Source organism: Pan paniscus, chromosome 15 (genome assembly GCF_029289425.2).
Source record: "Pan paniscus chromosome 15, NHGRI_mPanPan1-v2.0_pri, whole genome shotgun sequence".
Lineage (NCBI taxonomy): Eukaryota > Metazoa > Chordata > Mammalia > Primates > Hominidae > Pan > Pan paniscus.
In genome coordinates this window covers 52,710,689-52,727,471 of record NC_073264.2, presented here as the reverse complement: position 1 = coordinate 52,727,471, position 16,783 = coordinate 52,710,689, and the positions used below count along the sequence as shown (strand labels likewise).

At 39.9% G+C, this 16,783-nt stretch overlaps 1 protein-coding gene and 1 long non-coding RNA gene across 4 annotated transcripts in view; one reads left to right on the top strand and one right to left on the bottom strand.

The window, feature by feature from the left end:
* The window catches only part of FRMD6 (FERM domain containing 6), a 366,574-nt gene that overhangs the window by 141,446 nt on the left and 208,345 nt on the right, over positions 1–16,783 (bottom strand). The gene's annotated exons all lie outside the window — the stretch shown is intronic.
* LOC117975929 (uncharacterized) overlaps positions 1–16,783 on the top strand; it is a 198,545-nt gene that overhangs the window by 61,824 nt on the left and 119,938 nt on the right. For both annotated transcript variants that reach the window (XR_010109805.1, XR_010109804.1), the window contains exon 2: positions 5,202–5,319. This is a non-coding gene — a long non-coding RNA (uncharacterized LOC117975929). The remainder of the gene's footprint in view (positions 1–5,201; positions 5,320–16,783) is intronic.

Here is a 16,783-nt window from a genome sequence, read left to right as displayed (position 1 = left end):
CTGCCTTAGATGTTGCAGTTTCTTGCAAGGTTTCATTAGAAAAATAAAAAAATATTCCATCAGCAAAAAAAGAAAAAAGAAAAAAAAAACAACAACAAAAAAACCAAAAACAAAAACCCAACCAAAACAAAACAATAGTGAGTGGTGGTGTTTTAAAACCTGTACATGGAGCAAAAATCTAGGAGTGATAAATACTCTCTAGGACCTGCTATAGTCACTTATCCTCTGGTTTTCCCATCTGTAAAATGGGATTGATAATGCTGTGGGGACTACAAACTCTTTTTGGAAAAGAATGAAAGCTTGCTGCATACTTAATTCAAGGTAGAATGTGAGCAGGTAGAGAAGGACAGGAAGGAAAGTAAATATTTGTCATTTTTCAGCTCTCCATCATCTGAATCCCCTTCCCATTATCAACTGTGAGGTAGAAGGTCAACTGCATGTTCCCATGGGTGTTTAATATCAGAGTGAGTGACCCAGAGAAGCCTGGACGGTTTAGGGCTCATGGTGGTCATGGTGCAGCCACAGCTCAGTGACACGGCATGAGCCATGGCGCATAGTCCCCAGAAATGGCAGTGACCAAGCCACACTGTTCATGTGGCATGAGACTTTATGAGTTTCCTTTGTCCCCTGTGTGGGTTTTGTGTCTGATTCTCTGGCCTTCCCATGAGTCTGTGAGCCTCTCTTTGTTCTTTGATTTAATACTTTACAGTTTAAGTTAGCCAGAATTATTTCAAGTGAGAAATGTTAGGCATAGATGGTGGCATATCAGAGTGTGAGGTTGGGGCAGCCTGGGGTGGAAGTCATTTTAGGAGATTTAAAACTCTCCTCATGTGAGCATTCAAGCTGATCACTAAAATTTGTCTCAAAGGGAATGGGAGAACCATGTCCCCTGTTTGGGTCACGTTCCTGTAGATGTAGAAGATATTTCAGCAGGGGAGGGTATTTCTGCTCCTTGTATTTATAATTTATAATTTTCCTACATAGTCAAGTAGAGACCTGCAGAACACCTATTTTTCTTTTAAACTTCTCTCTGCTAGTTTTGTTAGGATGTAATAAAAATTAATCTTTTAACAAGTTAATGGGTGCAGCACACCAACATGGCACATGTATACATATGTAACAAACCTGCACATTGTGCACACGTACCCTAAAACTTAAAGTATAATAATAATAAAATTAAAAAAAACAAAAAACAAAGATTAACAGAAAACAAAACAACAAAAAAACTCCCAGCATATACATTGAGTCATTTGCAGGTTTGGGAGGGGGGGCAATGCTTTTTTGTATTAGGATAAAAGGAAGCTTTCATTTTAAATGTCTATATCACTTAAAGTTTGCAATAAATATTTATTACTTTCAACAGTGAAAAAAAATTACAAGAGAGAATATGAAATAGCACAGTAATACAGACTATAGTAATGCCAGAGAACATAATGAAAATGAAAGAAAATATGGGGGAAAAATAGCTAAAATCCTAATCCAAACAGCGCTTGACTCTCAGGGGTCAGGGGAGTTCATTTCCATCGTGCTGTAACCCTAAACTTTTTCTTGTTCTATTGAATGCACAGAACAGTGATAAGAACGTCATTGCCGCTAAAGTCAGTAGGAAGGACCCTCAAGGTTACTTTCATGGACAGGGACCACTTGTTTCTTTTTCATATTTTAATTTTATACTTAAGCATTTTTACAGTTAATGCAGCTTAACTATTCAAAGCAAAACACTGAAAATGTCTAGATGGGTCTGCACAACCCCATAAACAGATAGGTTTGGTCCTGGCCTTTTTATCAGCTCTTAGTAAGATTACACACGTAAGCATCTCGATCCCAGTGAAAATGCCCTCTAGATCACCCAGATCAAAAGCAGCAGATATCAAGCACACACAAATGCAGCTCAAAACACCTTACTCAACCACACCCCCATGGGAAACAGCAGTGATAAATCTTTAATAATAAACGAAAGTTTAACTAAGCTATACTAATATTTAGGGTTGGTCAATTTCGCACCAGCCACCGCGGCCATACAATTAACCCAAGCTAATAAAACTTGGCATAAAGAGTGTTTAAGGTCTGCCCTCAATAAAGCTAAACTCCATCTAAGAGGAGGTGACACTCAGAGGTGTCACTGCTACCTCATGTGTATTTTCAGAGAAGCCACCTCAATCTACTACTAAAATTTAGCTGCAGGTATAAAAATAGACACATAGATCAATGGAACAGAATAGGGAACCCAGAAATAAAGCCACATACCTAACAACCAACTGATCTTTGGCAAAGTCATCAAAAATATATACTGGGAAAATGACACCCTATTCAACAAATGTTGCTGGAAAAATTGCATAGCCACATGCAGAAGAATAAAACTGGACCCATACCTCTCACCATAGAAAAAGAAGAACTTGGGCCAGGAGTGATGGCTCATGGCCATAACCCCAGCACTTTGAGAGGCCAAGGCAGGAGGTTTGCTTGAGCCCAGGAGTTGAAGACCAGCCTAGGCAACATGGCAACATGGCGAGACTCTGTCTCTAAGAAAGTTTTTTTAAAAAATTAGCTGAGTGTGGTGGTGCATGCCTGTGGTCCCAGCTACTTAGGAGATGAAGGCGGGAGGATTGCTTGAGTCCAGGAGGTTGAGGCTGCAGTGAGCCATGTTCATGCCACTGCACTCCAGCCTGGGTAACAGAGCAAGATGCCATGTCCAAAATAATGATTAATAATAATAATAATAAGATAAAGTAAAGATATGAACATAAGACATGAAGCCATAAAAATCCTAGAAGAAAACCCAGGAAATATTCTTCTGGACATTGCCCAAGGCAAATAATTTTTTAGCAAGTCCTCAAAAGCAAATGCAACAAAAACAAAAATAGACAAATGAGAGTTAATTAAATTAAAAGGCTTCTGCACAGCAAAAAGAAACAATCAAGAGAGTAGATGGACTACAGTATGGGAAAAATATTTGCAAACTATGGATCCAACAAAGGGCTAGTACCCAGAATCCGTAAGGAATTCAAACAGCTCAAGAAGAAAAACAACCCCTTTAAAAAGTGGGCAAAGGACATCAACAGGCATTTTTCAAAAGAAGTCATAGATGTGGCCAAAAGACATATGAAAAAATGTTCAACATCACTAATCACCAGAGACGTGCAAATTGAAACCACAATGAGGTATCATCTTATACCAGTCAGAATGATTATTGTTAAAAAGTCTAAAAGCAACAGAAGTTGGTGAGGTTGTGGAGAAAAGGGAATGATTATACATTGTTGGTGGGAATGTAAATTAGTACAACCTTTATAGAAAACAGTATGGAGATTTCTCAAAAACTTAGGACAGACCTACCATTTAAACCAGCAATCCCATGACTGGGTGTATACCCAAAAGGAAAGAAATTATTATATCAAAAAGACACCTGCATTGTATATTTACTGAAGTATTATTCACAATAGCAAAATCATGGAATCAATCCAAGTACCCATCAACAAAGGTTTGATAAAGAAAATGTTATATATATATATATATATATATATATATATATATATATATATATACACACACACACACACATACATACCATGGCATACTATTCAGCCATAAAAAGAATAAAATAATGTCTTTTGCAGCAACATGGATGGAACTAGAAGCCATTATCCTAAGTGAAATGACTCAGAAACAGAAAGTCAAATATTGCATATTCTCACTCACAAGTGGGAGGTAAATAATAGGTATACATGACCATACAGAATGAAATAATAGACATTGGAGACTATGAAAGGTGAGAGGGTGGGAATTGGGCAAGGGGTTAAAAATTACCTACTTTATGAAGTTTATAACCTTTAATCCTTACAACATGCAAGATAGGTATTCCTATCTTATAGATGAGGAAACCAAGACTCAGTTGTTATTCGATCTAAAGTCACATAGCTCATAAATGTGAAACCTGGATTTGAACCTAGGTTCAACTGCCTCTCAAGTCTTTGCTTTTAATCCCTTCTGGTCTTGCTTCAGAAGCAGATAATTTATAATCTGCTAAATCTGATATTTCTTGGGTAAACAGTTAAATTGTAAACACTTAAATTGGGTAAACACTTAAATTGTAGCCTCATCACAATTTCAGGTTGTGAGATTGCATAAAAAAGGAGAAAGGGGTCACTCCCTCCCTCCGCTGGGACAAATTTAAGTCGTATGTGGATATGTATGAAGGTGAAAGATGGTTTACTGGGGAGAGACTCAGATGTGGTGAGGAACTGGAGGCCTAGGATAGCTTTGCTGGAGAAACAGGAGGAGCTTCTAGGGGCGAAAATAACATGCTAATGTTAAAACAGCAGTCACAGGAACAGCGTGCCTGGCGGAAAGGAAGAACTCCATCTTGCCAGGCTGTCCTAGAGACAGAACGCCCTGAAACTATAATGCAGCAAAGGGGAATGATAGGATGGCAACAATGACAGCCGCTGTGTATTGAGTGTTCACTACGTGCAAGGACCATTCCAAGGGCTTTATGTGTATTAACTCATTTAATATTCACATTCTTGCTAGAAGATAAGCACTGATCACAATATCTTTTTATGAATGAGGAAACTGAGCCACAAAGAATTAATTCTAAAAAGAATTAAATTTGCCCAAGTCACAGAAGCGTTGTGGAACCAGAATTCAAATTTAGGCCATTTGCCTTCAGAGCTTATACCCTTTACCACTACAATTTACAGACTCTGAGGAAAGTGGACACGTATGAAGCTGATTGGCAGCGAAAGAAACTAAGAAAAGGAAAGGCCAGGATGGAGCCTAATGGATATTAAAGCAAAACTGAGTTAAATTTCATCTCAGTGTTGACAAGGACTTGCTCACATGCTGATGATGGTGGCAACTGATTAATGGAAAAATTGCAAAGGGCCTTGGAATGTGATCATCATGTTACACAAGGTTCCACACAGAAGTAATTATAATAAAGCCAACTCCCTCTCACAGGTACCAAACCTGAACTGATGCTGTCTATGCCCAAGTGGTACCATTGCCCAATTTCCCTATTTCTGCCAAAGCTATGCCAGCTTGGAGGCAACTTAGCTCCTTTATTATTGATATCCTATCATGCTTTCTCAATCCTCTCTGGAAAATTCTACTATTTTCACTGAGCCCAGTGTACCTCTTGTACTTCACTTGGATTTTGCAATAATGCCTCACAGGTCACCTTGCCTCTTGTCTCTCCCTTCCAGGCTGAACCAAATGCCTCTGCCAGGAGAATCTTTCAGAGTGTCCTGGAACATTGGAAATAGGCTTAAAGCTTAAATGATGAATCAGAAGAGTTCTGCTGTATTCTAATGCTGCCACTAGGTGAGTGACACTGGGAGTCATTTCAAGCCTCTAGATCTTTAGATTCTACAATATAAAAGGAGGAGTTGACATTGATGCTCTCTAAGGTCCTTCTAGTGTTATAAGTATATGAATGCACTAATGAATGAATTCCTTGCTTGTATACCTGCCTATGGATTTCTGTTTCAAACTTTAAACCTGGTGCTTAAGGCTCTATATAAAAGTTTTCTCACATCATTTTATAAGATGGCTATTCCTCCTGTCATGTCTTATTCATTTCTAAACCCCAGCTTCTCTTTCTGCTATTCTTGCTTCCTAAAACGTCCAATTCCATCCTCTTCACAGCTCAAACCTTAGGCCATCATTAAGGTTCTGCACCAGAACCAAGTTGTCCACTGACAGCTTTCCTGAGTGACTTCGGGCTGCACCATTGTAATTCTTCAGAAAGTGTATACACATGGTAGCCAAAGAGCCTGGGCCCTGGAGCCAGACCACCTGGAGTCAAATCCTAGCTCTGCTACTTAGGAGCTGCTGGTTAGTTAACCTTTCTATGGCTCAGATTCACCATGTGTAAAATGGATTGTAAGAGTGGCTACTTGGTAAGATTGTTGTGAAGTTTAATATATGTGTTAACATATGAAAACACATGGAAGAGCTCCAGGTACATAGTAAGTGCTCTGTAAATATCATCTATTATTATTATTGCAACTACATTTCACACGTTTTAAATAAATCTTAAGAATTAAATTGTTTCGTGCATGTAGATAATGTCTCCCCAAGTAAACAGCAAGGATCTTCGCTATTTTCTATGATTTTATGTCCTGGCAAGGGAATTCAAAGCACTACAGCAGCTATTCCTAAACAAACAAACAAACAAACCTATTCTAAACAAACACCTGAAGACAGTAAGGGAGGCCTTACCTGGTGCACTGCAACTTTAAACCATTTTAGTTCGGCAAATAAAGAGAATTATGACACAAATAAACATAATAAAGACCCTGCAGCTGCAGCCACTGGCTTCTCCTTAATGTCTTGGTTTCTTTCTGACTCTTTGTAGATGAATTCTAAGAGTTGGGAATGAGAATTTCTAATGGATTTACTGACACTACTTTATATAATTCAATACATAATAAAATGAAAATCTTTTGAAAATGCATATGAGTGCCATCATGTTGAGGCAGTTATTGCAGGAAAGGTGAGAAAGTAAAAACTATGTGTGGAATAAAAGGATAAAATATTCTTATTTCATCAGCTTACCTTTTGACTCCTTTATATTGTGAGTTCCAAATATGGTCAAGATGAAATGTGTTTATTTTGCCTTGAACCTTCTCACTAATGTACCAAAGGGACATTTCATGAAAGCTAAGAAGTACAAATTTCCAATAAAGCAACCAAGCTCCCTTAAGAAGTGCTCCAGAAGGGAAATTTCTCATCGTTTTGTTGTATTTCTCACCACCAAGTCAAACCAACTGCCAGTGCCAAGTTGGACAGGAAGGGTGTCATGACATCAAATATTACATTCCACTGGCAGTGAGATGACCATTATGTTTCTCAGAGCAAGCATGGCTTCATAAGCCAGTTCCTGTTTGCAAGTTGATCTCATGGGTGATCCAGATAAGTGCATACTGCAGCAGCAGTGCGGGCTAATGGGAAGGCTTGTAGCTTCCTAATGATTCTGCATAGCCTTTGGAAGCCATGGTGGGTCTGGAGCCATAAAATGATGTGGTTACAATACTAGAGGTGAAAATACAGCAAAACTCCAAAGTAATGTGGACTAAAGCTGAGTCCACAATTATTTTCTTGAGTGATGATCACAAGGAAGATAATATCATCCAATGTCTTCCCTCATTTAGTGGGACGACGGACTATCCTGACGGACAAGGTCATTGCTCTCATCCTGATCTCTACTGGATTAGGACACATCTCAAAAACAAAGCAAAATAATTCTCCTTCTGCCCTTCCCCACATAAACAAACCAAATGGAAACAAACTCTAGTGACTCTTTCTGTAGAACACTAGGGAGTATGACAAGCTATTAGAAAATAGCATAGACTTCCACTTTAGTCAGTATGTATGATGTATTCACAAATACTTATTGAGCCCTATGCTAGAAGCTTGGGCTAGAGAAATAAATAAGACAGGTCCTATTCTAAAGGAGCTTACAGTCTACTAAGATAAAAGATAAGCCCTTTTTGTCTCAAAATGGAACAGCTGGGATTTAATATTCACAACAGAGGATTTTTTTTCAAAGTCTTTCATCTACTGTGGTTCCCTTATGATGATTTGCTACTCTTTGGGGATGACACTACTTTCACCCTATGTATAGCTGTCTGATTCAAGCTTCATACATTTAATGCGGGTAGGGAAAGCATTTCCAGGTTAGAATGAAACATAAAGTTCTTTTGCTCAACTGAACTTTTCACTAGCACTGCTTAGACACTCTGAATCCTGGAAACATGGTAGAATGTGATGCCAAGAATTCGGCAAGTATCTGGAGAAAATCAACGGAGCTTTAACTTAGCATTTTATTGCCTCTTCACAAAATGAACCAAGGATAGATAAAGACATATAAACTTAGTGATTTATAGCTTTCAAAATATTTTCTATGTTTCTCCACCATGTGTTTGTTTTGCTTTAAGTCTTTTGAATTGGTACTTGACTGATAAGGATATGCACTGTAAATGCCTCCAAAAGATAAGAATTTCTTCTAGCTTGGGAAGAAAGAGGAGAATGATTATAAAACTTCTTGGAGATGACTCACTTTGTTTAATTTTCCCTCTAGATTGTTAGAAACTTGAGAGTGGGGAATTGCCTTACTCATCTTGGTCACTTCTGAATCTACCTCAAGCGCTCCAGAAATGTTTGTTGAATGAATGTATGAATGAGGCATGGATGAATGTCTAGGTCCTGAAGGAGAGGAGGTAGTAGATAAAGAAAGATGGGGGAGAGACTGAGGATGAGATAGAAGCATTTGTACAGTGTGGGAAGTGTGGGTGGATGCATGTTAGGGGAATGGGGGCAGGTTACATGATATTAGTGTAGTTGAATGGAAAGGCATGGTGGCAGAGAAGGCTGCAGAAAGACTCTGGGGCCACATTGGTTTATATATCTGCTTTCTATGGTACTGTGGCAGCCAGTCTATCATTTCCACATCTTTTCTGTTTTATTTAATTTTTGAAGGCCACACTAGCTCAAGCTCTAGTAATAGGTCTTCGTTTGGTTCCTATATTAATTTAGGGATATAAAGAAGCCTGCATTTTGGGGCTACCATGTAAAGATGAGCAGGCTGTGCACTGCACAATTCTCAGGAACAGTTACAGATCCAGTACAGTGCATGACAGTGCTGTGCTCCCTCATTCTCCCTATATTTGTAATGAAATACATTTACAAATTGATAAATTGCTGGAAGTGCAACACGTTGAGAAATACTTTTAACTACCTTTCCTCTTTACCCATTATACAGTCCTGAAGACCCCCTGATTCTTTCATTTTCCTCAGTCTGTGAGGGTTATATTACAGAAAACATTGTGTTGCTTTTTTACGATGCTTCCACATTCTAACTCTCAAAAATCAAAGGGTACCTATTTTCAACCACTCTATATTGGGTAGGATTCTGATGTTGCAGTTCTTGGGTTCAAATTCTGGCTCCATCACTTAATGTGTGATCTTGTGCAAACTATTTAACTTCTCTGTGCCTCATTTTCCTTAGTTGTAAAATAGGAATAATAAGAGCTCCTACCCTATAGGGTTAATGTAAGAAATAATTGAGATAATATATGTAAAGCACTTAGCACAGTGACATAGGGAGTGCTCATAGGTGTTTGCAATTCTGCTACTAAATTATTATTGCTGATACTGGACTTCCAGGTTGAGCCTGCTGGGCAGAATTCCTCCTGTGCCCCTATAGCTGGGACTGCCCATCCAGAGCCTGTCCATTTCCAATGAGCAGGGCAGGTGTCCACATTCCTCCCAGGTTGTTCATTCCACGAGAGATAGCCAGATAATCCCCACCTATGGGTTGACAGATCACAAACATACACACACACACACACACACACACACACGGTGCACACAACTTCCCTTTTACTTCAGAAACTTCTAACAACAATGCTACAAAATCAGGATGCTGTTAGGGCTTCCCTCCCTGTCTCTTTCTCCAGTCTAGTCCATTCAAACATCATTGTTGGGTTTGAGAGGGAAATGGGGGATATGTGAGTCCCCAGAACGTTTCATGGGTAACCGTGGAGCTCTGGCAGATAACAGTGGTTTTTGGTAAAGGATGAGCCCCAGAAGGAGAGAAGAGACAGTTTTATTGTTGCTTTTAGTCGTGGTGAGTGTGTACATGTGTCAGATTGTAAATGGGGCAGAGAATATGTCAGATCTGAAGAGGACCTGGAAATCAATGATCAAGTTGCAAAGGGAGAGGGGTCTAGGGTCAGGTGAACAGTGAGAGAGGAGGAATACACTGGCAAGTTGAAAAGCAGGACTCAACAATGAGTAAGGACCAGAGAATCATAGCACCTCTTCTCTCACCAAATCATTTACTCATTCATTTGACAAATTGTTCTTGAGCATTGGCTATGTGCTGGGATGTGTTAGATGCAGGGTATTCAACAAACAACAAGACAGAATCCCTACCTTCATGGAGCTATCATCTAAAGGAAACAAATAAACACATTATTGGTGAGAAGTTATACCCTAGAAGTAAGTGCAAGGCATTATGGATATGAGGGGGTGTCAAGTGGTTTGATAAATTTTCTTGGAGAAAATTTGGTGCTTTCAGGAACAGCCATGGGATCAGCACAGCTGGGGTATACTGTGGGAGTAAAGTGAGGTGAGGATAGAGAGGTAAACAGGAGCAATATTATAAAAACCATCTTAGGATCAAAGGTTAAGGAATTTGTTCTTTATTATCAGGGCACTCTGCAATGCAAAACTTAAATATTAGTTATATCTCAAGGCTTGGAATCCAGGGAGGGAAATTGGGTGGTTGTTTCCTTGAATATATTATATATAATATGAAAACTCAACTGAGGATATTTACTGGAAGGCGCCTCCTCCCTTATGTTTTCCTCTATGAGAGATGAAAGATTGTCCCTGCCTGTGGCAGGGCACTCTCCAAAGGGAAGTGATACATCTTCAGCCCCACCTAGATCTCTTCCTCTTTAGAGCAAACCTTGTGCCAGCCTGTATGTTTGCTGTGGGTGGGTTTTCATAAAGCTGTAAAGAAGAAAAGGAAACCTATCATTTATTACCTTCCCATAGCCACATTCATATTCCTAAGCCTGGCCGTCAAGGTCATTTAACTTCTTCCACCCAAACTCGTACTATTCCCCATGTATGGGTCCTCTTCTCTGGTCAAATGGATTGCAGAACATGATATGTACCTCCCTGCTTTGGTGCCTCTGATCTTGTTTTTCTTTCTAGTCTTGCCCTCTTCCAGCCTCAGTCTCCTCGTCTATAAATTGGGGATCATAATATCTTATTCAGGATGTTACATAGATCATGTGTCTGAAAGTACCCAGCATAGTGCCTGGCACAAAAAACATCATTCAACAAATGCAAGCATTTGCAAAACTCAAGTTCTAGATCCTTGTCTGCATGTCACAAACTTCAATACTCAAGTGTTTTCAGGGCTGGGTATCACACGAGTGGTGAGAACCAGAGCGAATAGGCAAGGGCATGCTCTGCCTAGAGGCAATGAACATGCACAGAAACAAAAATGAAAATACACAAACAAAAATGCCTCGGACCTCTTTTGGTTTAAACCCACCACTTTGGAATCCTTTTGACTTTTGCCTCATTACTTAGATGGTAAATATTTCTTCTTATGTAATTCTATTTCTTCCAGTGGCCACTTTGTGCCACTTATTTTTCACTTACTTTATATTCTTTGTGGCGTTATTTATATTTCAGTGGAAGTTTTTTGACACTCAGGATTATTATGATAACCAAGGGAAATCACATATGTCAAGAATCTAGTGCCTGGCATCAATGGTAGCTTTCCTGTTATTCATAATGATAATGATGCTATTATCAGTCTCTTAAATTCAGAGACCAGGTCTCCAAAAGTTCCAGGAATTTCCTTCCTGCTTGTTGACTTGGCAAAGAACAATAATAACAACAATGACGGCTTCTGCTTATTGAGTGATTAACCATAGGACAGGAGCTATTAGGAGTGTTTTACGTGCCTGAACTCATTTCTGCTCATGATAAGCTGTGAGTAGGCCCTATTGGTATAATGCCTGTTGTAGAGATGAACAAATTGAGGCAACGAAAGATCAAGTAACTAGCCAAGTTACGTAGTTAAGAAATAGCAAAGGCACGTGTATACCTATGTAACAAACCTGCACGTTCTGCACATGTATCCCAGAACTTAAAGTATAAAAAAAAGAGAAAAGAAATGGCAGAGCTAGGATTTGAACTAGGTGGCTGGCCCCAAAGCCTATATACACAGTGAGTATAGCTCTATACTCACTTTCTGACCAACTTCTGTTCATCCTTGAAGGGCCAGGTCACATGTTACCTCCTCTCCTACTTTCCATGCAGAGTTAGTTACTCCATCCTAGGTACTGTCATAGTACTTTAAATGTACCAATTATCCAGATCTACAGCAATTATCAAATTGACGTTGTTTATTTTTATGTGTGTGTTTATTTGTATGTGAGTTTCGTATGGAAGAATCTGTGAATTACTCAAGGCTGTATACTTAGCATAGGGCTTGGCACATATCTGATACACAACACTATACATTGAGTCTTAAATGAACTAGTAATTCAGCTAAATTTGATGATCATGATGATGATAGTGGCTGGAGATGAAACACGGTTGAATGGAAATTTCAAATGGTAAGAACCATAGTGCTGAGCTACTGACTGTGCCATGAGTTTGGTGATATTTTTGCTGTTCTTTTTTTTTTTCCATTGGAGTAGTTAAATGACTCCTATTTAAGATGTCTCAGGGCTCCTAAGCCCTTTTTAGCTACATGTTTTCCCACCGACTCCCTTCTGAGAAGGACTAGCTCATGGCAGATGTGACTGCCTTGCGAATACCAACAGAAGAAACAAAGAACGTGCTGAAACCTATGCCTTGCAACAGTTATTAAAATTTCACCAGAGGTTACACAAACAAGCTGAAAGAATGACTGAAGGAGGCTTAGCTCCACCCCAACATAAGCCATGATCCATATTTTATTATAACAACACCTTACATTTGCATAGTGCTTTAAAATGTATAATCCTCTCCCCTCTGTTATTTCATATTATTCTTACAACCCATTGGATCAGACAGGAGAGGCTCAAAGGGAGAAAGAGACTTGTCTAACATCATGTGGCCAGTGAAAAACGAAATTGGGAGGAGGACCTGTCTTCCGTACAACATTTATGCAACGTGCCAGACAAGATGGCCCAAGTGGCTAATTTGATATTGGGAGGTTCCTGTCCCCAGCGTGCGTATGTCTGGTCTCCTAAGTACTATGAGGCAGAAAAGATTTTGCAGATGATAGACATGAAAACACTGAAGAATGGGTCAAGGGATAACATGCTGAGGGTCAAAGAGAAGATGAAGAACATGAGCTTAGGGGTGGAGGGGAGTACAAGGTGATATCCACTCATGGGGGACCAAAAGAGAAGCTCTGTCACAGAAGGAGGTCGCATATTGAAGTTCACAGGATAAAAATAAAAATTTAAAGCATTCTGCTTCAAAAGAAGAGATGAGATAGGCATGCCCGAGTTCAGAAGACAGAGGAGGTTTCAGTCAGCGTGAACTGCCTGGGCAAACTACGTTATGTTGAATGCTTTTAAAGGACTCTTCTTTCTCTATGTTGTCATGCCCTCCCAGGGGATCTAAGAGACCCATCAGATCCCCTGGCCTGTGCTTTCCACTTCAATTCCCTGTTCCCACCACACTGGGCTTACTGTCTGTAAGGCTATAGGAATGTGGAGAAACCCAGAAGCAGGAAACAGGGTGAGAATGCCTTCTTTGATGTCGGCACTTAAGTTCGCTTTGTGATTCCTCGTGCCTTGTGCCTCTAGTTCCTGTAGACTCTGTGGGCTCTGGTCTCAGATCCTCTTCCTGTAGCCCACTCTCCTGGGTGTCGGGTGCCAGGGCTGCTCTGGTTCTTGGTTGTTCAGGCTGCCCTTTGCCTCAGGTCTGCGACCCTCTCTTCTCCTCCACTGCCGACCACAGGCTCAGGCTGGACTTGCTCTATTCTGGCTCCCGGCTACAACCATTTGCTGCCAGTGGCCTGGTGCTGACGGGGTCTCCACCTACTTTCTCAAAGAATGTGGGACTATACTAGAAACTGTCTGCAATAAGGTAGCATTTGTCCCATTTGGGAATACCTGCTAATCTGTTCATGTTTATAAAGATGCAGCTCATGGCCCATGAGCTCTTGCCAGCCATGACAGAAAGAAAAAGAGACAGGGAGAGTTCCAGCCATCTGCAAACGTAAAACAAGGCAGAAACACAGTGCATTCTCAAATACAGCTGAAAGCACTGCAGCGTAGGCAGCTGAATCCCATTAAGAAATCATGCGAAATCTCTGTATTCCTGCCATTGTGACGAAGAAGAAAAAAAATCTCTAAGGATTTCAAAAAGAAAACATTTATGACCAGCAGACTTAAAGTTCTACAATATCTCACGAAAACAGAAAACAGTCACACACACTCCTCTGACACTTTCTAATGGCCCTTACCTAGGCAGACTCCAGAAGGGAATTTCCACTTACCTCAACCAAGGAGCATCTGCATCTGCAGGAGAAAGTCAGAGCCAGGTGGCCCCCTCCGCTGATGCAAGATCCAAAGGCCTGATGTTCAGGGAGCGCAGACAAGGCTCTCTTTATATTCACAGCCTATCTTTGTAAAGGTTATTTCATGTCGATAGATAAGTTGGAATTACTTATCTGCCTTAATTCCTTTCTCCCCAATTTTTAATTCAGACTGCCTCTGGATCTTAAAGTTAAAATGTAAGCCATATTTTAAAATTAAATAACAAATTGAATCTTAAAATTCAAATTTAAGCCATTCTCAGCAATGAAAGAGGATTGATAATGTTCCTAGTAGCCATTTTGAGTGACTGGTGGGGCATCATCCCTCTAGGCATAAAAGTGGTCTTTCAATAGGCTCCATGCTGTGATAAAAAAGGCCAAACTGGTCTTACATGAGAGCAACACATTTACTTTGTATTTCTTTATTATCCTTTTAAAAATTTCTTATTTTATTTTTAATTTTTATGGGTACATACTATGTGTATATATTTATAGGGCACATAAGATATTTTGATACAGGCATGCAATGTGTAATAATCACACCAGGGTAAATGGGGCATTCATCACCTCAAGCATTTATACTTTCTTTGTGTTACAAACCATCCAATTATATTCTTTTAGTTATTTTAAAGTATACAATAAATCACTGTTGATCAGAATCGCCCTGTTGTACTATCAAATATTAGCTCTTATTCATTCTATCTAACTACATTTTTGTACCCATTAACCATTCCCACTTCCCCCACCCCACCCACTACCCTTCCCAGCCTCTGGTAACCATCATTCTACTCTCTATACCCATGAGTTCAATTGTTTTAATTTTTAGCTCCCATAAATGAGTGAGGACATGTGAAGTTTGTCTTCCTGTGCCTGGCTTGTTTTACTTAACATAATTTCCTCAGGTTCTGTCCATGTTGTTGCAAATAACAGGATCTCATTCTCTTTTATGGCTCAGTAGTACTCCGTTGTGCATACATACCACATTTTCTTTATCCATTTGTCTCATGATGGACACTTGTATTTTAATAATTCAAAATGAATATAAATCTCAAAACGGAAGACTTCTTATCAGGGTAGCTTTAAAGGCTCTGTGGATATTTAGAGTCTATTTTTGCATGTGCCCTGATCTATGCTTGGAAAACCATGGTCCAATAAATTCCAGGGCACAACCAGAAGAGACTAGAAAGGCTGAGCAATGAGAGGGAGAGCCTATTGCACCCTTCACTCTGAAAAGGTGGTGGCTAAGGGCAGAGAGGATTGATGTTTACAAAACCATAAGGGCTGGGCAGGGCTGGCAGGGCAAGCACAGGAAGACCTTCCCAAGGGTTAATCAAAGGTGGCTTTAGCACAAATAAAAGGAAGCATGAAGTCACCCTGTGGCTAGCAATTCTATGAAAACTGTTACCCAAGAGATGCTTCATAGAAAATAAAAAAATAGGTTGAAGAGGGTGATGAATTTAGTAATAACTAATTATTATGGGATTCTGGAAATGCCTCCTAGAAAGCAATCTTGTCTCGTTTCTTTCCCTAAATATCCCTAGTTGTCATTGTATTAATAGCATCAGGTTACTTGGTTAGAGAGACAACCAGCCTGTGGTCTGACTGATACACGGTGATTCTTTGACTCCTTTATGCAAATGATGGTCTTGGTAAGTAGTCATCTGCCTCCTACCTTGCTTCATTTAAGGTAAGCGTCCAATCTCCTGAATTTAATAACTTGGACATAGAGATTTGAGACACGGGGACTGTCTTCATCACCATAACTTGAATACAAACGACCAACGTGATGTTGGCTCCACAGTAGCATCCTAAGAATTCAGTATGCCAGCAGAGCACCAAAAATACTGCTTCAGCCTAATGTAGGATTCCTTTCTGTGCCTTCCCTGGGATCTGGCTCCTCACAATATTTACTTTCTTGTAAAGTACTAAAGGAAAGTAGCAAATGGATGAGGGAGGAGTGTATTCCTGGAATATCTGTTTCACCTTAAGACATTTCCTCTGTCCCTTTTCACCCTTCTTTCCTCCCCTCTCTCCCGCTCCTTTGTCTCTCATTGGCATAAGAGGTGATAACAGGGCCAGCGGGGCATTGAAATGTCAGTGGTCTCCTCAGAATTCCAACACCAGGTCACCTTATTGGCCTATAACCCCTGCTTTCCTTCCAGTAAGTGGCTAGTTATGGGACCCAGCAAGGGCATTTGAAAGCACTGACTGAGGACAAAGTGGGGTTTAAGTGATGCATAACCCCCCTTTATCCTCCATAGTCTATCTTGGCTAGAAGCGTGTCACAGGACTATGAAGGGCAGCTGAGTCTTCCCCAAAATGAACAAAGAAAACAACCTCATTTCTATATCTCAGCTGTGTCTGAAGGACCAATGTCTAGATAGATCCCCTTCTCTCAGATGATTTTTGTGTGTGGGGGTTAGGTGGGGAAAGTGTTGTCTATGAAAGCATCATATGATAAAACCTAAGAATGTGAAGAAAATTAGTCTTCTCTCTGTCTCCAAAAATTTACTGTTAAATTTCAAGTGAGTCTATAAGCCTCTGACTCTTCACATATGTATTGAAATAGAACAAAAGGACTAGTTTGAGGAGACAACATTAAGCTTAGTTGATGGGAAGTAAAAGCTCTTTGAAATGATTCCCTTAAAGGACTTGGCCTTCTGAATTCAATTTGCTCCCTTCTCAACCACCTTAGGCATTCGTTTTTAATAAGTCTTA